Genomic DNA, 23,940 nt, shown 5'->3' on the forward strand with positions numbered 1-23,940 from the left:
TCAGCATCAACATGAGGATGAGGGAAAGGTAACCTTAGGTTATAGTGTCAATTAGCCCCAGCTGCTTTGGGCTTGTCAGAGAACAGCAGTCCCAACTTCTTTTGCAGAGATGAAAATGAAAGTATCAATCTTACAATCTAAAACCCAATTTTATTAAAAATAAGGAAAAGGAAAATGTTGACTTTCCATGGACAAATGCCCAAACAATCACAATTCTATAGACTGATAAAAATAGTGTCTAAAACAAGTTTCCCATAAAATAATGCGAGGAGACCAATTGGATGGGATCTGAGGTTCAAATAATTTACTGTAGATGCGATAAAACAAGAATTGAGTTTGTATGAAAGCAATAAAGCTCAAATACAAAGATCAGAGGCAAATTCATTGCACAATTAACAGATACTTTCCAAATATCAGAATCCAGTTGTTAGAGATGTTTTACAGTAAAAACACATTATAAGCCGAAGGGCAAGTTAAATAATTGCTTTCTCATTTTGTAAACAAGGGTTTGGCCCTGCAAATACTTGATCACTCCACTCTCATCCTGTGCAGTACACGAACATTTGAACAATCATAATTATTTTAAGTGTCATTTATCATATTTCATCATTCTTGTGCTCCATTTTGCTCATGCTTTACTTCCCAACAAAAAATATTATTATCATACTCCAATATGGGTATGTCAATTTTTTTCAATCAGGTAAAATCTTTATAGTCATACCATTGATTGAAGGTAGCAATAGCAATAGCAGACTTATATACTACTTCATAGTGCTTCACAGTCCTCTCTAAGCAGTTTACAGAGTCAGCACATTGCACCCAACAATCTGGGTCCTCATTTTATTGACCTCGGAAGGATTGAAGGCTGAGTCAACCTTGAGCCGGTCAGAACCGAACACCTGGCAGTGGGCAGAGTTAGTCTGCAATACTGCATTCTAACAACTGCACCACTATGACTCAGTGGTCAAATAACAACTAAAGATCAACTAAACTAAAGGTCAAATAAAAACTAAAATAAAATGCATTAAAAAAAATAAACCCCAACTAAGCAACGCATCACTTTGTATAGCAAACTGTCCTGAACAAAAAATTGTGGCGAAAGCATATGGAAGATAGCTGTTGCATATCATCCAGAGCCTGTGAGCAGTAAGATTTCCTATGTTCCTATGAAATGTGGCTCCTACTGGAAAAAGGAAAAGATAACTCCTAGCACCCAGATTTAGGCAGATTTAGATGGGAGAACTGGATCTTTCAAATAGCTTTGTTACAAGTAGCTTTGTTACAAATCACATAGAACGTCTACAGAAAATTTTAAATTATCAGAAAAACTGAGATAGCTGAGCCAATCAGTTATGAATTCCTTTTCAGATATGTGACCAATGAGAGTACAGAGTAGAAAGAAGTTGAGTCCCTTCATCAGTTAAGGATTCCCATAGCAATTCACTACCTTGTTGTGGAGAAGGGGCTTGCGCAGCGCAATGAAGCTATTAGCTATGCCATGCAGGGCCACCCACTCCAGTATCTTGCCATAAAACCCCCATGGACAGTACCAAAAGGCAAAAAGATATGATGCTGGAAGATGAGCCCCTCAGGTCGGAAGGTGTCCAATATGCTACTGGGGAAGAGCAGAGGGCTAGTACTAGTAGCACCAGAAAGAGTGAAGCGACTGGGCCAAAGCCGAAAGAACGCTCAGCTGTGGATGCATCTGGTGGTGAAAGGAAAGTCCGATGCTGTAAAGACCTACACTCCATAGGAACGTGGAATGTAAGATCCATGAATCAAGGCAAGCTGGACGTGGTCAAACAAGATATGACAAGACTGAACATCGACATCTTAGGAATCGGTGAACTAAAATGGACAGGAATGGGTGAATTTAATTTAAATGAACATTAATTATACTACTGCAGGCAAGAATCCCTCAGAAGAAATGGAATAGCCATCATAGTCAATAAAAGAATAGGAAAAGTAGTACTGGGATACAATCCCCAAAATGACAGAATGATCTCAGTTTGAATCCAAAGCATACCATTCAACATCACAGTAGTCCAAGTCTATGCTCCAACCACTGGTGCTGAAGAGGCTGAAGTTGGCCAGTTCTATGAAGACCTACAACACCTTCTAGAATTAACACCAAAAAACTATGTCCTTATCATCATGGGGAATTGTAGTGCTGAATTAGGAAGTCAAAAGATAACCGGAATAACAGGCAAATTTGGTCTTGGGAGTACAAAATGAGGCAGGACATAGGCTGGTAGAATTTTATCAAGAGAATACGATGGTCATAGCAAACACTCTTTTCACATGGACATCACCAGATGGTCAACACAGAAATCAGATTGACTATGTGCTCTGCAGCCAAAGATGGAGAAATTCTATCTAGTCAGTAAAAACAAGACCAGGAGCTGACGGTGGCTCAGATCATGAGCTTCTCGTTGCAAAATTTAGACTTAAATTGAAGAAAGTAGGGAAAAGCACTAGGCCATTCAGGTATGAACTAAATCATATCCCTGATGAATATACAGTAGAGGTGACAAATAGATTTAAGGAATTAGATCTGATAGACAGAGTGCCTGAAGAACTATGGACGGAGGTTCACAACATTGTACAAGAGGTAGCAACTAAAACCATCCCAAAGCTAAAGAAATGCAAGAAAGCAAAATGGCTATCTGAGGAAGCCTTACAAATAGCTGAGGAAAGAAGGGAAGTGAAAGGCAAGGAAGAAAGATACACCCAATTAAATGCAGAATTCCAGAGAATAGCTAGAAGAATAAGAATGCCTTCTTAAATGAACAGTGCAAAGAAACAGAAGAAAACAGTAAAATAGGGAGAAGCAGAGATCTCTTCAAGAAAATTGGAGATTTGAAGGGAATGTTTCATGCAAAGATGGGCATGATAAAGGACTAAAATGGCAGGGACCTAACAGAGGCAGAAGAGATTAAGAAGAGGTGGCAAAATTACACAGAATTATACAAGATGGAGCTTAAAGTCCCTGATAACTATGATAGGGTGGCCATTGACCTCAAGGGTGGCCACTGACTGGAATGCAAAGTCAAATGGGCCTTAGGAAGTCAGAACAACAACAAAGCTAGTGGAGGTGACAGTATTCCAGCTAAACTATTCAAAATCTTAAAAGATGATGCAATAAAAGTGCTTTTAATAGGCTGTACACCGCCTTGAGTCCTTCGGGAGAAGGGCGGTATAGAAATAAAATTATTCTTATTCTTATTCTTACACTGTATATGCCAGCAAATTTGGAAAACTCAAAAGTGGCCACAGGATTGCAAAAGGTCAGTTTACATTCCAATTCCAAAGAAGGGCAATGCCAAAGAATGCTCAAACTACCAAACCATTGCACTCATTTCACATGCTAGCAAAGTTATGCTCAAAATCCTACAAGCTAGGCTCCAGCAGTATGTGGAACGAGAACTACCAGAAGTGCAGACAGGATTTTGAAGAGGCAGAAGAACTAGAGATCAAATTGCCATCATATGCTGGATCATGGAGAAAGCTACGGAGTTCCAGAAAAACATTTACTTCTGCTTCATTGACTATGTTAAAGCCTTTGATTGTGTGGATCACAACAAATTGTGGCAAGTTCTCAAAGAGATGTGAGTACCAGACCATCTTATTTGTCTCTTGCTAAACCTATATGCGGGTCAAGAAGCAACAGTGAGAACTGAACACGGAATCACTGATTGGTTCAAAATTGCAAAATTGAGAAAGGAGTTCGGCAAGGCTGTATAGTGTTGCCCTGCCTATTTAACTTATATGCAGAGCACATCATGAGAAAGGTGGGGCTAGATGAATCACAAGTTGGAATTTAGATTGCCAAGAGAAATATCAACAACCTCAGATATGCAGATACCACTCTAATGGCAGAAAATGAAGAAGAACTAAAGAGCCTCTTGATGTGGGTGAAGGAGGAGAGTGCAAAAATTCTCTTGAAACTCAACAAGAGTTGAGTTTCAAATCATGGCTCCCAGCCCTCTCAATTCCTGGCAAATAGATGGGGAAGAAATGGAGGTAGTGACAGATTTTATTTTCCTGGGCTCCAAGATCACCGCACATGGGGACTACAGCCAAGAAATTAAAAGACGCTTGCTATGGCAAAGTTAGACAGCATACTAAAAAGCAGAGACATCACCCTGCCAACAAAAGTACGTAAAGTCAAGGCTATGGTTTTCCCAGTTACAATGTATGGTTGTAAAAGTTGGACCATAGGGAAGGCTGAGCGTCAAAGAATTGAGGCCTTTGAACTATGGTGCTGGAGAAGACTCCTGTGAGTCCCTTGGACTGCAAGGCAATCAAACCAGGAGATCAACCCTGATGCTCTTTAGAAGGCCAGATCCTGAAGATGAAACTGAAATATTTTGGCCACTTAATGAGAAGGAGTCACTGGAAAAGAGCCTAATGCTGTGAACGATTGAAGGGAAAAGAAGAACGGGATGGCAGAGAATGAGGTGTCTGGATGGAGTCACTGAAGCAATCAGCATAAACTTAAATAGTCGGACATGACTTTGCAAATAACAACAATAATAGCAACCAGATATTAAAGAAAAAGTTGTTGAAAATGAAGTGCAAATAGTTCAGCTTCAACTCTCATGGATTATCTGTCTGGATGATGACTTGTCACAGTGACAGACATCTATATCTATTTGCAGTTTCAGGAGGCAATCCCCTTTAATACACATAGAATTAAAGTAGAAGAAGTAGTAGAAGTAGAAGAAGCAGCATACTCTACTAGATACTGTCATGAATCTTTTGTATGCCACTGCAATTATTCTCTTTCTTTAGCACTCCAACAGTCTCATGCAATAATTAAAGATTTGGCTTGTGTTGGGAAGCTGCTTTTATTGTACATACAAAGATGCCCTCATCATAACACAGACTGGTATCTAAAGGATCTAAGTGTCTGCCCATATCTTTGTTTGTCTCAATGTTTCTTGTCCTGCCCTTTCGTTGCAATGGACCTTGTACATCCTAGTTCTGAAGCTACACTGTCAATGGAAACTGCATTCTGTTTACATAACAATCTATTTCAGGCATTTTATCTCTTGCCATGACAGCCCCAGCCCTCATGATGAACTCTCTGCAGCCATATGGGATACTATTCTTCTTGCAAGGCTATTTCTGACTTCCTCGAACAAAATAATTGAACTGGGGTGTTATGGTAATGCCAGCAGAAATATAGATGCCTCCTGTATATGAAAGACAACAATAATTTCATTAGTCTCAACTTCCATAAAAGCCTGTTATTTGGCTCTAGTCAGTAGAGGTCAACTCTCTGTGTGTGCATGTGTCTGTCTCAAATGTTGAGGCATTCCAGAGACGTCCACAGGAAGGGATAAAGGGGAAGCAAATAATGAAAATACTATTGTGTTGATGTGATTCAAGCTTTGACCTTTTTTTATGTGCGGTGAACACCTGAAATGTGAGATGCTTGTGTCATAATGTGACAATTTAGCTTTGTTGATGAATGTGCTGCATTCTATAGATACCATTAAGCCCTGCTATGAGCCACTTTTATGTCTAGAGGTCAAAAAAGACATTCTCAGATCTATCTCTCAACATGAGAGGAATCGCCTGAAAAATCAAACGAATCTTTGTTCCTTCTAGGTGTGGAACTGAACCTCCTCAAAAGTGCGTTTATTGCTGTTTTATGGTCTGCTTTTGTAGGATAACTTTTACATTCAGCACTTTTTGGGAGTTAAGAATGTTTAAAACTGTCCAGATATACAGTATATTCTGTATGGAGAAGGAAGATGACCACTGGGTGGCAGCAAAGAAGTAAATATTGAGGAAGGAAAGATAGCATAATTACAATAGAAGAAAATCAGCACTAAACTTTTAAAAAGAACTGATATGGAGTGATTGGGGTTGGAGTTCTTTTTAAGTATTAGATTTCTGATCAATATCTCCTAGCTTTGTACAACCTTGCAGTAATACTTTGTAGACAGACTCATTTCTTCCCTAGAATTCCTGGGAATTATATTGCAATGTTGCAATGATAGTCATAGTGCTAAGTGGGAGGGATGACTTAAACCAGACCGAGCAACTAGCAACCAACTAAAAATCTGTTAATTCTCAGGAGTTATTGCATTAAGCCGGTTACTGTTTTCTTTATGCTACATCCTCATGTTTCCTTCATCTGATCCCCAGCTGAAGAAGATTGTCACCTTTATTTTTCCAATGTTCTAGTGTTATTCTCCTAATACACTTCTTCAGTGGTGGAATTCAAATTTTTTTACTACTGGTTCTGTGGGCATGGCTTGGAGGACATGGCAGGGGAAGGATACTGCAAAATCTCCATTCCCACCCCACTCCAGGGGAAGGATATTGCAAAATCTCCATTCCCACCCCACTCTGGGGCCAGCTAGAGGTAGTATTTGCCGGTTCTCCAAACTACTCAAACTTTTTGCTACCGGTTCTCCAGAACCTGTCAGAACCGGCTGAATAGCACCCCTGCACTTCTTGCCGTAAGCATGATCAAGTATTCTCGACAGTGTAGTTGATGATGTAGTTAAAGGGTACAATCTGTCTAGCTCATGGGTGTCAAACTCAATCACGTCATGTGACGTATCACATTTTTTGCCTTTGTAGAGCCGGGGTGGGTGTGGCCTGAGTGTGATGGCCCACAGGCCACCAGTTTGACAGGCCTGGTCTAGCTCATATTAGTCACTTTATTTTTTTTATAGTTTTATTTATAGTTTTTTCTTTAACATCCATAAATGGTGTATTGTCTGAACAGTGTATTGTCTGTGTATTGTATTGTATTGTATTGTATTTTAAACACAGTACTACTGCTAATATTATTTAGATATACATAATCATAATCTTTCAACTTCTAAAATTTCTGTATATATGGTAATTATAATGCGTTCTATTATATATCAGTATACATGATACTATTTTCTCAGTTTCTACTTTCTATCTCTTTTTTCTAACTCTTAATAAGCCACCCTATTAAGAAGTATTCTATATCTATCCATCATCTCTTGCCCTTTTTAGAATTTCAACTTTTATTTACTTTTTGGTAAATCTTTCATGCTTGTCCCTTGGGACCTTGTAACTCCTTACAACACATTTATTTAATCAAAGTATTTTATCTGCCACAACATCTATGTCTTGCTGTTGGATCTCTAGAGTACCCATCCATAGTTCTTTCATCATTTTAAAGAGAACTCTCTCTTTATTCTCTTCTATGTTTTGGAACTCTTATAGCATAAGCTGTCTGTTCCATTTTAGAAATTATTACTCTCTCTTCCATATCTTTATCCGCTTGTATCATTTTTGGATTTATCTCCTTTATTCTTTCCTCAGCTTCTTCTGGCTTCTCCTCCATTTTCTGAATTTTTTGTTCATCTTTTATTATTGCTTGCTGCGGGATTTATAATCTCACATTTGTATCCTGCATCAATTCCATCATCTCCCTATAATTCCTTGTCATATCTTCCTGAATACATTGAAACCTCAATATTTCTATTGTGGTCCGCTGACGGCCTGCAGAGCTGGCAGCAGAGTCCAACAGTGAGGAGGCTGAGGAGGAACATGGGCCAGTCCTGGAGTCTGGGGAAGGCTCAGACGAGGGCTCTGCATCGGAGACAGAGATGGGGCCATTGCCATCTGGGAGTTATGTGCTGATTCTGGAGCCTCCACAGTCTGACATCAGCGAGGCAGAGGAACAGGGGGGGGGGCGTGTTGTCCCAAAACACCAAAAATGCCAATATTAATAAAATTTACATAGTCCCAGAACTGTTTCTCAAAATCCCCTAAATTTATAGTCCTTAAAATTTTCCAATTTGCACCCTCTAAATTTTCCAAAATTTCAAGTTTTGTTTAATTTTTCTTCTCTTCTTTCCTTTTTGCCTTGTAGAGCAGGGATATCAAACTCAAGGCCTGTGGGCCACATCCCGCCTGCTTAGATCTGACACTTAGGGCCACCCTGCAAACAGCAAAGGACCAGCCTGTGCTGCCTCTGCCAACGAAAACGGAGCTTGGGAGGGCCGCATGCAGCTCTCCCGAGCTCCATTTCACTGGCACAGGATTGCAGGAAGCCATCGCATCCAGAAACAGAATGCAAGAACCCATTTTTGCTGGCAGAGCACTTGGGCCACCACACAGGAGTGACACCGAACTGGCAACAGCCACCCTGGCCAACCCACCCCAACCCTCCGAGGTTCAACACAACCCTGATGCAGCCCTCAATGAAATAGAGTTTGATACCCCTATTGTAGAATGTTCTATCAAATAGTTTTAATAATCCAGATTGGCCCACCAAGTTTCTCCAAATGTCTCTAATCCACAGAATCAAATGTTCAATTTCAAGAATGTTTTTTGTTACTCATAATCCACCTTGCCTTAAAACTCTTCAAAAGGCTCACTCAATACTTCCAAGCCACCAAAAAAACAGTACATATGGAACCAAAATAGAAAGGCTTTCCAGGTGTTGTTTGCCTTTTACTATTTCCTTTGTTCTCCTCCTTGTTTTTCTTGTGTTATCAATTAATCAATTAACCCTCACTTGCCAAGGTTGTTTCCCACTGTGTACTAGTATAATATCTTCTTTCACCAGTAGATGGCACTCCCGCTCAAGGTCCAGTATTAATAAACAAAGTTAGAACAGCTGACTGTCAGAAAAAAATCAAGGAAAAAAATAGGGGAAAAAACCCAAGATTCCTTTTTCTTTATACACGCGCTTTCAATAATCAAACAATGTTATCCACAAATTAAGTCACTTTTCACACTACTACCAGTACCAGTCCGGGTATTCTATGTTTTAAAACTTCATAGTCTTCCATTAAAAGCTTGTTTCACTTTTGGGTCTATAATCTTTCTCCATGTGTTAATTCGCCACTTTCTTAGCGTTTTGGAGTCTTTTTTAAAAAAAAAAAAAATGTTTGAGTTTAGATCTCTAGTATAGAAGTTGAAGATGAAACTGAAATACTTTGGCCACTTAATGAGAAGGAAGGGCTCACTGGAGAAGTGCCTAATGCTGGGAAAGATTGAGGGCAAAAGAAGAAGGGGATGACAGAGAATGAGGCGGCTGGATGGAGTCACTGAAGTAGTAGGCGTGAGCTTAAATGGACTCGAGGATGGTAGAGGACAGGAAGGCCTGTGTTGTGGCCTGTCAGCGGCCTGTGCAGCTAGTAGCTGATTCCGACAGCGAGGAGGCTGGTGTGGTGCTGCACCAGCAGCCTGTGCAGCTGGCACTCAAGTCAGACAATGAGGAGGCTGGAGAAGATGTGGTGCCAGAGGCGGGGATTCAACCAGGGCTTTCAGAACCTCCAGAAGCTTCCTTAAGTGAAGAGGAGGAAGAGGAGGAGCCTCTTCTCGAAGCACGGGCACAGAGCTGCCAAAAGGCAGGAGTGGCTCCTCAGGAGAGGTCTCCTCGAGAGTAAAGCTTGGGGCTAATTGGCCATTCCCTTAGCCTATTTAAGGAGGAACGCCGACTGGAGCAATTTGCAGGGAACAACTTCGTTCACATACCTTCATGTCTTGTCTTGCTTATCTTATCAGCTTCCTGCAAATTGCTTCTGGGAATTCTGCCAACCACAGTAAGCTTTCAGTTATTATTCTTTCAACTCTTGGTGGCTGTTAAGGCAGTTAATTAACAGCCGTTATTGTAAAAGACTGGTTTATTTAGTAAACTAAGGTTTGAACGGACTTTCTGTGTGCTGCGTTCTTTGGGGTCCGTAGCTGGGGCAGAACAGCCTGGAGGAATGTTGTCCATGGGGTTGTGATGGGTCGGACACGACTTCGCAACTAACAATAATAGAAGCTGAAAGTAATCTCACCCAGTTTCAATCCTCTGTCCATGAACCACTCCGGTTCATAATCTTCTTGTCTCATATTGGTCACTTTAGGCCATTGCAGACATGCCTATTCATCTCTGACCTCTAGCCACTCTAGAGATGACCATTTTGGTTTGGGTTACAAAAAAGCTCCAGACTTGGACACTTGAATTCTGCAAAGGTATCTGCCTGTGTGATGCTTGACTGCCACCTCCCACTAAGTATCATGCTTTACATGAGCTCTTTACATACAAGGATTTGGCATTATCTTGAAAGAATGTTAGATTTTTTTTTTTAAAGACTGGTTTTCTCTCTATTTTGAAAGAGCATGACACCTGTGTTCACAAAACAAAACATTATCCTTGTGCTACATAAAAGTATGATTAGGCTAGGAAAAAGAACCTGATATTGCCGTTTGGTTTTCAATACTCACAGGTATTCCACTGCTTCTGCCAATTTCAGGTTTCACATCCCTTTTGCTCTATGGCTTCTTCTACATACTTCCATGGTCTCTTGCCATTCCTTTGAAGCAGTAGTTGAGGGCAGAGGTACCTCCTGCTTCATCAGCCTTCTAAAGCAGCTGCTTACTCTCCCCCATCTATATCCAGCCACATATTCAGGGAGCAATTGGTAGTTGCTTTTCATGATGGGAAGTGATGCTCAGGGGGAGTGAAATGAAATGAGAATTGTCCAATGACAATCTTTAAATTGTCCAACATTAAAACAGCAGGAACAGCACTACAGGTAGTCCTCAGTTTATGACAGCAATGGTGTCCAAAATTTCTGTTGTTAAGCAAGACCATTATTAGATGAATTTTGCCCCATTTTGCGACCTTTCTTGTCACAGTTGTTAAGTGAATCACTGCAAATGTTAAATTAGTACCAGGGTTGTTAAATTAATCTGGCTTCCCCATTCATTTTGCTTGTCAAATGGTCACAAAAGGTGATCACATGACCCCGGGATTCTCCAACCGTCATAAATCTGAGTCAGTTGCCAAGAGTCTGAATTTTGATCATGTGACCATGGGGATAGTCAACTGTGTAAGACAAGTGTCAACTGTTGTAAGACACTTTTCCCAATGCCATTGTAACTTTGGACAGTCATTACACAATTGAGCCCAAAATTTCTGTTGTTAAGTGAGATATTTGTTAAGGGAATTTTGCCCCATTTTACAACTTTTCTTGCCTCAGTTGTTAGGTGAATCACTGCAGCTGATAAGTTGTTAAGTTGATAAGCAGGTTGTTAAGTGAATCTGGCCCCCATTGCCTTTGCTTGTCAGAAGGTCACAAAAGTGATCTTGTGACCCTAGGACACAGCAAGTCATAAATATGAACCAGTTGCCAAGCATCTGAATTCTGAGTACATGATCAGGGGGATGCTTCAAAGGTCATAACTATGAAAAATAGTTATAAGTCACTTTTTTCAGTGCCATTGTAAATTTGATCACTAAATGAACTGTTGTAAGTCGAGGATTACCTGTACTTTTCTGAATGAATGAACTTTAAATGCAATGTGCGCCTCCGCCATATTTGCACTGCAAAACTCCAGGCAACCACTAGATGGCAACAGTGAGTTATAGTTTTCTTTATCTGGCTTGAGTTAAATTTTAAACTGATTTTAAATTGGAATTGTTTTAATTACGGCCAAAATATTTAATTATTTTAAACAGTTTTTAGATTTTGTATGTCTTGTTTTTACTTTGGCTGTTCACTGCCCTGAGTCCTATATTGGAGAAGGGCGGTATAGAAATTTAAACAAATAAATAAATAAATAAATAAATCTCCTTGAAGCTATCTAATAGGTGTTCAGTTTTTTGAAGTTCATACATAATAGCGGGTTCAAAGGTTTGCCCTCAAACATATGAATAAAAAGATGATAGCCTGAGATCTACTTGAAAACAGTTATGCCAGAGAAACTTTGGCATGGTTGAATTAGGCTTAATCTTGCCCTCTCGGTCACTCCCACCTATTTCTATTTTAGTTTTCTTTGTCAGCATGAATAATTTTTTCCTTTCTTTTAGGCCTTCTTTGTTGCTCAGATCAATTTCAGCTATAGAAACTTGCACTACTTTTCTTTTTCCTAACTTCTGCAACTATTTCCTGGCTGATTCTTTCTGTCGTAACTTGGAGACATTTGGGGTTTTTCCTCCCTTGCCGGTTTAAAATGCTGAAAGAAATATATGAAAGTTCAAGTGGTTCTAAAGCATGGAATGATTGAAGTGTTTGAATTTGTAAATGTATCGTTAAGAGGCAAACATTAATAATGCTTATGTGTGCAAGCAGATTAACTGAGCTTCACCACTCTTGCAGATTTTGCAATTGATTATAAAGGCACCTTTGTCTTCTGAATGAGATAGTCTATTCTACTTACCTGAGAAAGAGAACATTGTTTCAATGCTGTAAACAGGCTAAAACAGATTTTCCCCAAATCTGGTGTTGAAGTACATCTCCCATCACCCCATGGCTACTCCATGGCCTGCACATCAATGGTGGGCGAATCGGGGTGAACTGGTAGCAACCCACAACTGCTGCACATGATAAAAGGTGTAATTATACAGAGTGGGAATCTATTATCACTTAGACCAGTGTTGCTCAATCGCAGCAATTTTAAGATGGATGGATTTCAACTTCCAGGATTCCTTAGCCAACGGGCCTGGCTGGGGGAATTCTGGGAATTGAAGTCCATACGCCCTAGAGTTGCCAAGATGGAGAAACACTGAGTTAAGACTGTAATTTATAACTCACACTGGATGCCAGAGAGCTGCTGTTTTAATTTGACACTGCTGCTTTTCTGACTTAGACTAGTTACAATAGTCATCTCTGTACTTTCTCAGTTATTGGAATAACCTGCTTTGTGTTTTAGAAAGCACGCATCTTCATCCCATTCCTTTTACTGCAGGTTTTGCAACAGAGAAAGATTTTTAAAGGTTGCAGCCATATGTACTTGACCATAAACGTATTGTAACTGCCAAACCTTAAACTGGATAAATCTGCAGTTGCTTTGCAGTAATCACATTAGTCAATCTAGTGCAGTATTTATAATTTGCCCTCCAGGAACTCCATGTAGACCTCCAAAATTTCAGGTACAGCCCCTAGAGCTGTTCCAGAAATAGTTGCTATTACATTAAATTTACAACTACATTTTTAATGTAGTAGGAGAAAATTATGAAGTGTAAGAGAGATAATCATATTAGTTGTAATTAATTTTTAAATTAATTTTATTTAATTATTTAAATAAATGTTTTGTTTATACCCATTTTACTAAGTGTTATTTAAAGTGTAGCCCATTAGCCTAAAGGTCAAAAGCAGAGCTAATGTCTAATTCAGCCACAGATCTGTCCAAACTAATGAAATACTTTCTATTACTTGCAACAAGTAGCTAAAGCCATTAAGACAATTGTAAATCTGTATCCAGTTATACCAGTGATATAATTATATAATCTTTCTTGTGAGAACAGGAAAGCTTCACCCACTTACCACTTCCTGACTCCAAGGCAGGTTTCAAAATGATCAGTGTTGAGAAGGGGTAGCAATTTTGTATATCTTTCCGCTTACTCAGACAAGACTGGGCAGAGATTTACTCAGGTTTGTTTTATGCCCATAGTATCTTAGTAGGCAGCACCGAGAAAGGAGGTGGAGGGAAGTCCCAAAAAAGAGGTGCTGCAGTGATTTTTTTTTTTTTTTTTTTGCAATTGCCTTTGGCAGATGGTATCACTACTGGCACTGCAAAACAGACTCATATCAGAAGTGGGAGGTTGTGGATGCAAGTGAACATTAATAATTCTTGTCTGTTGTTTGAAGTTGCTATGGTAAGTCCTGGCATTTATCCAGATGATATAAAGTTTTATTTGTATTATTTTTTAATTAGCCTCTTTTTAAAATTATGTTGCTGGAACTTCTGATGTTTTGCCTCTCTAATAAAGCTCTTTCAGTGTAAATTGATTGTAGATTTCGGTCATTCTCTTAATTTAGGAAGTCTGATACATTAGTTTTTCTCCATCTCTATTTTGTTTCTTACATATGTCCAGAACATGATATAAATACTTTAAATTAGCACTGATTATTTCTTCAATTTCTTTAAATGCTAATTATAATTTTTTTTATTAAGTCAAAGCCACTGGGCTAATCACTGCACAACTTCCCAGAAGTATGGAGCTGCTGTGAAACTATACTCCCTCACGCAACTTGGCTTGTTCGTCACTGTTCTGGAATCTAGCAAATGAAATTTAAGACATATTGGCGTTATCATCAGCTCAAAAATGAGTCAGATCCTTAAAAACTATGCAGAATGCCTTTTAAAAGTTCACTTTTTAAGAAAAGTTTGAGTTTCTTGTTGCTTATCTTGTAGAGAAGACGTGAATATTTTATGACGGTCAGTGATGACTAAAAAGCTCTGGGCCCCAGGCTATTGTGGCATGTTGTGGTCAGAGACAAATATCACCTGGGGAAGCTTGGCCTAGATCTTGTAGGACAAGATTTGGGTTCCTCTGCATCCGCCACTTATCCTTCAGCAGTGCCAAGCTTCTCCCTGCTGTCATCTGTCGGGAAGGGAGTCAGAGTTAAACTTTTCTCCGCCAGCTCAGGCCAAGCTTGCCAACATATTTCATCCCTAAAGAGAGTGAGAAAGATTTTTTCAGAAGCCCAGTAGAACCAAGCGATGAATTTAATACACCAGATAAAGAAGCTACACATCATTATAAGGTATGGCTAGAATAGAGCTCACATAGGGCAGGGATATATATATAGGGCATAGGGCAGGAATATATATCTCACCATAACTAGCTGGTATGTATGTATACATAATACTTTTATTAGTTTTTTTTATTTTTTTATTTAATGCTAGTATAACTTGAATGTTATATTGTACATTTTTTATATTTTACTTTTTAGCTTTTTTTCTATTGTCCCCCCATAAAATGGATCATGAATTTGTGCTAGAAAAATGCTGTCGACAGATAATTTCAATTAGTCCTGCCTCTAATGCCCAGGTTCTGTCATTGCTAAAATGGATTTTTCCTGTATCTCCTTTCTGCAAATATTGTATATTCTTCAGATCAGGATACAAATCCCTTCCTTGGTTTTTCTTGCTACTGTTCGACGGTAAATACTTCTACCCTGAAACTGTTTGTGATCCAAAAACTGCTCGATTAAAACAAACCTTCCCGCTCTCAGACGAAAATCCCATTCAGCACAGAAAGTGAAAAAGCGGCAACTTTGATAAGGCGAGATATGCCTTGTGCGACTCTTCTAAGGACATCTTTTACTAGTCTGAGTTATAATCTTTTAGAAACGATAAAGAAAGGGGGAAAAATCAATTAATGAAGATCCAATTAGGAAGGTCACAATCCTGTCTTCAGGCACGGAACCAGGCCGGGTTTTCCAGTTATTCAGCCGAGTGGGGAAGGTCCCTGGGACTAGGTTCACCCAGCTTGGGAATTTCCACCCTGCCGGAAAACTCCAAATTGCATCTCTCATCCCTCCGCCTCAACTTCCTCTTGCGTGTCACAACATCCCCCCTTCACCCCTCCCACTTTTAACCCATTGCGAAACCGAAAAGACGAGTCAGCTTTGAATCACTGAAATAATACTTTCAAAAGAACCCCCGAAGACGTAATTTTTGTGGGAAACTTTCGCTTTGGGCTAGAAAGTGTGTGGAGCTCTCAAGGTGGGGTTGGGTGAGGGGAAGATTTCCCATGGCTTTTGCTTTAGGTAATTGTAAATGATAGATTATTTCTCCCTCCCTCTCCCTCCCTCCCTCTCTCTCTCTCTCTCTCTCTCTTGCTTTGTCATTTAATCGGATCAGTTGCTGAGGACCATTCATCTGCTGGGAAAACTGTTGGCACGTTTCCTCAGATCTACTTTCACTCCAGAGATATGGAGGTATATCTATATTCCCATTCTTAATTGTTAAGGATACCGGATAGTGGCTGAGATATATTTTCGTCCTTATTATTTAAGAGACACCCCTTCCCAGCAACAATTGTTTTGTGAAAAGGCTGCTTACAAATGAATGACATATAATCATTGTAGCCTTTCTCCTGGCATGGAAAAAATGTCATAAATTGAATTTCTGCTTATTGTGATCTATTATACAAATACCGGAACCAAAACAAAGTGGTGATTTTAGGTTAACTTTGCAAACTGTTTATTGATTTATGAATGCCAAATCTGAATGGGAGGGGCGGGGAGGATAAACCTTGCTGTCTATCCAGTTATTAAAAGGCAGCCTTTACAAGAATTGTTGGGAAGCTGTTCATTTTGTGTGTGATGCTACTGTTAAAAAACCTTAATATCTAAAGGAAATTTAAGTATAACTCAAATCAAGGATGCTAGGTAATCATGGAAGCTTATAGTATAGCATACATTTAAAAAAATTTAATTACACTGCACTTTCACAACTCATGTCAGTTTACAGGATATGTAGAGGAAAGATTTAAATATCTATAATATGAATTGATCTCAATAACATAAAATAAAGCAACATATTGCATAAATAGTTAAATTATAAAGATACATAATATGGACAATATAGCCAGGATTTAAGAATCTGAAAGACTACAAGCAAGATATTTTTGAGCATTATCTCAAAATATACAACCAAAATGTCCTTTTTTTCTTGTCTTGTTTTGTTGGCTATCAGTGTCAGAAAGCTAGAATTTTGGGAGGCATCCCAAACAATTAAGTCTTAACATTATTATTAAACAAATTGATTTCTTTGGAAATGAAAGTGTATCGATACAACACATTACTTAAAATGTTGAAGCATACTTTGGATGGGGCTGATTCCCATGTGGTTCCTTAGGAACTGCTCTTCTTAAAAAAAGGTCCTAACTGAATCACTAATCTAACCCCTCTCCTCCCAGCCTTTGATTTAACTACTTTTGATATAACAAAAAGAAGAAAGGGAAATGTGATACTATAAAACATTTTATAGTATTTAGAGAAGGGACATCCAGAGTTGGCTGATAGAAAGCATGAAACATTGGAAGATCATCATACCCTCTTGTCAATTGGCTAGCTTCAAGCTATGTCCACATCGGCTCAAGGTTGACTTAGCCTTCCATCTTTTCGAGGTTGGTAAAATGAGAACCCAGATTGTTGGGGGCAATATGCTGACTCTGTAAATCACTTAGAGAGCGCTGTAAAGCACTATGAAGCGGTATAAAAGTCTAAGTGCTATTGCTATTGCTATGTTGTTACAACTGCTTGCTGCATAACAGCTACATTTCTTAGGGTCAGATATCATCAGTTAAACAGTGTTGGAAGAAATGTCCATCTGGGTTCAGTTTCAAGTGGGGAGAAAGACACTGGAAACGTGGAGGCTATTTGGAAAGATGGTTTAATGGTGGACAGGACCCCATGGTTTGAGGTCCTGGGCAAAATGAGCACATGGGAGAGAGAGAGAGAGAGAGAGAGAGAGAGAGAGAGAGAGAGAGAGTCCTGCCCTGTCTTGGGCCCCGCCTTGGAGCTTCCTGTTCCTGTGTAAGAAAGGTATTCTGATTGGTTGTCAGATTCCCATGGGGCCATGCAGGGGTAACTTTGTAGATTGTCTTAAGTCCCAGGCTTGGTTGAATCTTGCTGATGATGCAATCTCCCCAGGTGCCATGTGGTGATTTCTGTTGCTAGATGGGTAGAGGGCTAATCCTATCATGTCCTGAGGGCCATGTCTTAATCCCATCACCCTGGAGTTGAACGGGGGAGGGGGCAGGGAGCTGCTTTATCTTTAAAACATGTTTCTCCTTTTCTCATCCAGGGAAATATAATATTCTGTCTTTTGAATATTTCCTAAAATATTTCATTCTTCTAGGAGAGCGGTGGGTGCTAACTTTCTTCAACAGGTTGTTGGAAGTAAAGACAACAAGGACTGCTGAGAATGCTTGATATGAGCTGATTTTAGTCAAGGGTCACCTCCAATATGCCTATCATCCTTCTTTGCAAATTCAGTGAGCTTAATCCTTAGATCTGCACAGTTATTAAGTATTTATGATTTTAAAAATCATCTATTACTTTACATACTTTGTAATGAGAATAATTTATTAAAAAGATTATTCTTAAATTAAAAATCAAAAACTCACAGCTACAGTGTTTATATCAGAATCTTCCTTGGCTGGATAATCCTAATAATTCTATTTCAAGAAATTAATTGTTTGTTTTGTTTTACTCAAAACATATTTAGCACCAAATTTAGAATTAATGAATTAAAGTGAACTATAATGTTTGTTCAGGTTTTCAAATATTGTGACTTTTTTGGTATTAAATAAGTAACCTTCTTTCCATCATGATTAAATATTTGGCCGAAAAATGCTTTTAAAAGTAAAAAAAAAAAAAAAAAAAGGTCACGCCCACCGAGTCACATTTCCCCCCACCAAGCCACAGCCACAGAACCGGTAGTAACAAATTTTACATTTCACCACTGCTTCAATAGCACGGCAAATAGTTTGTCAGATACATCTATTTATCAATAGATCCTTGCATGCAAATGTCTCTATATAACAGGATCAGTGGTGGGTTGCTCCCGGTTCGCACTGGTTCGCAAGAACCAGTAATAAAAATTTGTAGTAGTTCGGAGAACCGGTAATAACATTGGCTGGCCACGCCCCCAAACCGGTCCCCGGCCCGGTTGCCGCTCGCTTACCCTGCCCACCTCATCAGAGGCTTTTTTTTTAACTTTTAAAAGCATTATTTCTACAACCTCTTCAGCCGAAAAAATGCTTTTAAAAATAATTTAAAAAAATTTAGAACCCACCCCTGAACAGGATCATTTAATATATGAGCTGGTAAACTTGTTCCCTCTATGGTTGAGTTTTTTCAGTGCTAGAAGGATTAAAGAAACAATACAATAGCAATGTCCTTATTAGCAATCAAAATGAGGTTTTGTATTAATTAGACCTGTTTCCTGTCTAGTGTCTGTCCCAGGATATCCTGGTTTTCAGAGAAACAGTTATTCCATTGCTGATCTTATCACTGAATTATTTCTTGAATTAGGTGCCAAGGATATACAGGATTCTCTACAATAGTTTAAAAGATGTTAGTTTAAATACATTTATTTGGTGTATATACCAGATTGATTTATTATTACAATTGATTTTCATTTGATGTATATTTTGCATGTCCCCAGTTTTCTAAGCCTTAATAAAGCCTTAAAAGGCTAACATCTCATTGTGAAGTTGTTTATTTATCAGGATTTTTAGAAGAGTCCATTTTAATCTCGCAGATATGTACAGGTAGTCTTCAATTTACAACAGTTTGCTTAGTGACCGTTCAAAGTTACAATGGCACTGAAAAAAGTGAATTGTGTCTGTTTTTCACACTTACGACTGTTGCAGCTATCGCCATGGTCATGATTTAAATTTGGATGCTTGAGAACTGGTTCATATTAATGACGGTTGCAGTGCCCCAGGGTCATGTGGGTCACACCTTTTGTGACCTTCTGACAAGCAAAGTCAATGGGGAAGCCAGACTCACTTAATAACCATGTTACTAATTTAACAACTGTGGTGATTCTCTTAACAGTGGCAAGAAAAGTTGTAAAATGGGACAAAACTCCCTTAATAAATATCTCACTTAGCAACATAAATTTTGGGCTCAAATGTGGTGGTAAGTTGAGGACTACCTGTATTATGCAAGAGAGGATGTTTATTAAAAAGTAAAATAGTCCTTCGATTGAGTTGAATTCCTGTGACTACCTGGGCATTTCTGTGTTGTTTGCTTGATTTATTTTGTTTGTATATTTCCTTAGTTGTTAGAAAAGGGGATAAAATATTTAGATAAATAAGAACTTAGTATCGTGTATTCCACATTTGACTGACTTTGAATCACTGAATTTATAATATTTGTCTTTACTCAAATATACTGGTGAACATAGATTTAAACATTTCAACAGGTATCTCCAGAATTCACTCCTCCCTTGTCAGCTTTCTCAAGTAAAGTAATTAGCTTTCTAAAGTTGTACTTTTCAATTGTGATGTGCTGTTTAGGTACTGTGTCAATCCGACTGCATCTGCAAAATTACAGGCTCTTGAACTGCAACATTCTTTATGGGGGAGAGGCAACTTATTCAGATATGTTGTGCCCAGTAAGAAAGTCAGTTTATGGTTGAATTCCCATGGAAACCTATTGTCTCTATTTATTTATTTTATTTTATTTATTTATTTAGTTTGTCATACATGTACAATATAACAGGTATAAGTATAAATATGGACATGAACACAAGAAATGTGTACAAATAAATGGGACAGTAGGACAGGGACGGTAGGCACGCTGGTGCACTTATGCATACCCCCTTTACGGACCTCTTAGGAATGGAGTGAGGTCCACAGTAGACAGTTTAAGGTTGAAGCTGTGGGGGTTTGAGGATGTAACAATGGAGTCAGGTAGAGCATTCCAGGCGTTGACCACTCTGTTGCTGAAGTCATATTTTCTGCAATCGAGTTTGGAGCGGTTTACCTTGAGTTTGTATCTATTGTTTGCCCATGTATTATTGAGGTTGTAGCTGAAGTAGTCATTAACAGGTAGGACATTGTAGCAATTAATTTTGTGTACTATGCTTAGGTCAGACGGTAGTGGCGTAGTTCCAGGTTGTCCAAGCCCAAAATTTCGAGCCTGGTGGCATAAGGGATTCTATTGTGAGCAGAGGAGTGGAGTACTCTTCTCGTGAAATACCTCTGGATTTAACTAACAGTAGAATGTTTCATGTTTGTGTCAAACATTTCTTGCCCATAGAGTCTCTTAGAGAACCAAGAATTGCCAGGATGGAAGGGAACTCAATTCACTTCCCAATCTCATAACACTATGTTTTTTCCTAAAGTCCTCAGACTGAAAGCAGACTTATGTTTTAAAACCAAAAATGAACAGTGGAGTCATTGGGACTTTCTGAGCTTGGATGTTTGCTTGTACATGTTTCATTACCCGACTAGGTGTTATCAAGTTAAGTTCTGAGCTACATATATTTTCTTTTGGAACCAAAATGAACAGGTTACTCATGACAGTAACTCGGTTAATTGAAAATGCATGTTCATTACCCAGTTACATTTCCTTTCACTGATTAGGTTTTAAAGAAACAGTTTTCTTTGTTTCAAAATCCAGTTTCAGAAACAAATATTGAAACTGGTCTTTGAAATAATGAAAATATTGATAACTTCTAGATGCATTGAGACTGCAAGTCTCAGAATTCAACAAACTTGAATACTTAGGTGGATTCCAGTTGTGGCCAAAGATCTGGAAAGCAGCAGATGAATGATTATGTGTATTCCTTTGACAGTTTTCCCATTTCCTTAAAGCTTATTAAGAAGATTGTGCACAAAAAAGCCATTTACCATTTAATCCAGATAAACAATCCATTTATTACTGACTGAAGTGCTGGAGATTCTTTGTTTAGGCAAAACAAGTTGCTGTGTCACAGATGTCTAGAGTCAAGCTCCAGATCTTGATCTTGGAAATTATTGAGGTCAAATACCAGAGTCATAATAGTTATCCAAAAGAGAAATAGAAAGAAGAAAATAAATTCCCTACTTATGGCTAATAAACATGGGCTGCAAAAATATGGTAGCATTATAGTTAATAATAGCATTTTGCTGCCTGTTTTTTTGCAGCCCCAGATCTGGTATTTACAATTACAAGAGTTGGGAATAGTAATCTAAGAACATTGTAGTACATTGTACCAAGGTTTATTTTTAGATGCAATAAAATAAAAGATGTTGTGTACTTTGAAAAGATTTGGTATTCGCCATGATATCTTATATAACCTATGTTATCTGGGAAACGCCCCTTTAAGCCATCATTCTCTTGATTTTCTTGTTACTGTGAAATTGATATGTTGTTGATCAGGAATTCAGAATGAATGGAGGCTATATGATACATCCTTAATTGCCAGCTAGTTCCAGATAGGGCCTAGTCTTGGCTTAGAATATAACTTTTCATATAACAACTGGGAAACTTTATGTATTGTGTTCTCTATCAGCATAATGCTAAGAATGAAAGAATACTCATTTTTATTCACTTCTCTTGAGAAGTAAAAAGTTCAGAATTACCCAAATTTGATTTCTTTGGAATAAATCATTAGAGGTTGATAATGTTTGCATTCATGGACTTGCATAGCTTGAACATAGCCGAAGAAGCCAATAAAATTCAGTATGCAATGTAAGACTTCTGAAGGGGATAGCCAATTCCACAAGGCATTAATGGTATATAAAGTATGCCATAAACATATTCTATATGTATCTTTCCATGTTATACTTGGAAAATAGTATTTTTCTATTTTATCACCTCAATTTTTCCTTTTCTCATGATGATGCATGATGGAACAAAAGTATAATAAATGGTTTGCAGGTCTATGAATCAAAGCATCGTTATCTAGAAATAACAAATAAAAAACCCACAGTAAAATACAAAAATACACAATAAAATACATTAACAAGTATCCATCAATTATCCAAGGGTAACATTATCTCCAGAGGAACTTAAAAAGTAGAAAGTAGGAAAATTTTCATGGTACTGGTAGACTTTTTAAAAACTTTGTAAGTGGTGGGTTTGTTTTAGAAACTTATTTTTTAAATAAACAGTCATGGTGCTCTGCCATATTCTTAGAACAGCAGTACTTCTTTACTTTTTTTCCCCTAATACTTTTGCTTTGTTAGTTCAGATATTTAAAAACACCATTTGAAATCTGAGAGGGAAAAAAGGACATAAATGTAATGAATACATAATAGCTTAGGACACTGTTGGCTAGCCTTTTTTTCCTCGGGTGCCAAAAGCACGTGTTCACACAATAATGCGCGCCCATGCCCACTCCCATAATGCAATGCCCCGATGCCCGCCCCGCCCTCCTGCATATGTGCATGCAACCCCCTGTGCCCCACCCCTTGCACAAGTGTATGTGACCCCCCCCATGCTCCCCAACTCCCGCGCATGCACGCACGACCCCCACGCCCATTTTGGGCCTAGTGGGACTCCCTGAAGCCTCCGGAGGCCAGTAGGCCTGTTTTCCGCCCTCCCCAGGCTCCGGAGGCTTTCCTGGAGCCTCCAGGAGGGCAAAAATAGCCTCCCCCGGCCCTCCAGAGGTCCTCCAGAGGCCGGAAATGGCCTGCTTCTGGACTTCCGGTATGCCCGTTTTTCGCCCTCCCAGAGCCTCATGGAAACTCCTGGGAGGGAAGGGGCGGCATGGGTATGCACGTGCGTCTCCCGCATGCATGGCAGAGACCCAAAAATCAGCTGGCCAGCGGGAGGCACGCATGCATGTGCGGTGGAGCTGACCTAGGGCATGGCTCGCATGCCCGCAGAAATGGCTCCATGTGCCACCTGTGGCACATGTGCCATAGGTTCGCGATCATGGGCTTAGGATATGGCAAGGACAAAATCTGAGGGGAATAAAAATTCAGTCTTTTTGAAAGCCACAGAAGTACAAGAAACCCCCCAAAGAAGCAAAAAAAAAAAAAGTCAAAATCTAAGAAAACAGTTCTAATCTCTATCAATGTTTTGTCCACTACAAGATAAATGGAATGTACAACAAGAAATGGAAGTCATTCCCAGATGTCAGATTTTCTCAGACATTTTCCTATTTAATGTGAGGAAGGATTTTGCTGATACACTTCTTTTTCCTTCTACAATGTAATTTCTATTGTTAGGAGGGAAAAAACAGATGGGGAAAACAAGGTAAGTTAACAATGATGCTGTCTAGTTCCTCTTTGAAATTCCACAAATGAAGAAAGGCTCTTTTACTATAAATTCCTTATCTACAAGGGTACTATCTACAATAATACTTCAATAACTCACATTCTGTATATATGCTAAATCTTAAAAGCATTGGGTGTTAGCCATTTTTTAAAGGCACTTTGTTGTGGCCTGCTGGCTGCCGGCCTCTCCAGCAGCCAAATCAGAGCAGGAAGCGGAGTGGGAGTCAGGGCCAGCATCAAGGCAATCGGAGAGCTCCAAGGAGGAAGAGGGAAGGAAGCTGTCAGAGATAGAGACAGAAGTGGAGCCTGGGCCATCCATCAGTCCCCAGATGGAGAGGCAACAGCCCCCAGATCCAGAGGTGGCTGATGAGGAAAAGGAGGAACAGCTGGGTCCCGTGCCTGATGTACAGATGTGCAGAAGGCAGAGGAGAGGGAAGCAGCAGGATGCTATGAGCTGGTCATCAGGATGGAAGAGCCAC

The 23,940-nt window shown here is 39.1% G+C and overlaps 1 protein-coding gene and 1 long non-coding RNA gene across 3 annotated transcripts in view; one reads left to right on the plus strand and one right to left on the minus strand.

The window, feature by feature from the left end:
• LOC117662986 (uncharacterized) overlaps nt 1–15,272 on the minus strand; it is a 46,391-nt gene extending 31,119 nt beyond the window's left edge. Inside the window, exons 1-2 of the long non-coding RNA XR_015734411.1 lie at nt 14,950–15,272; nt 13,269–14,400 (exon numbers count right to left, since the gene is read on the minus strand). This is a non-coding gene — a long non-coding RNA (uncharacterized LOC117662986). The remainder of the gene's footprint in view (nt 1–13,268; nt 14,401–14,949) is intronic.
• Nucleotides 15,273–15,548: 276 nt separating this feature from the next.
• The window catches only part of NFKBIZ (NFKB inhibitor zeta), a 34,231-nt gene continuing 25,839 nt past the window's right edge, over nt 15,549–23,940 (plus strand). For both annotated transcript variants that reach the window (XM_034412721.3, XM_087894882.1), the window contains exon 1: nt 15,549–15,671. The gene's annotated coding sequence lies outside the window, so the exon portion shown is untranslated. The remainder of the gene's footprint in view (nt 15,672–23,940) is intronic.

Source organism: Pantherophis guttatus, chromosome 5 (assembly GCF_059756535.1).
Source record: "Pantherophis guttatus breed Tessera chromosome 5, ASM5975653v1, whole genome shotgun sequence".
Lineage (NCBI taxonomy): Eukaryota > Metazoa > Chordata > Lepidosauria > Squamata > Colubridae > Pantherophis > Pantherophis guttatus.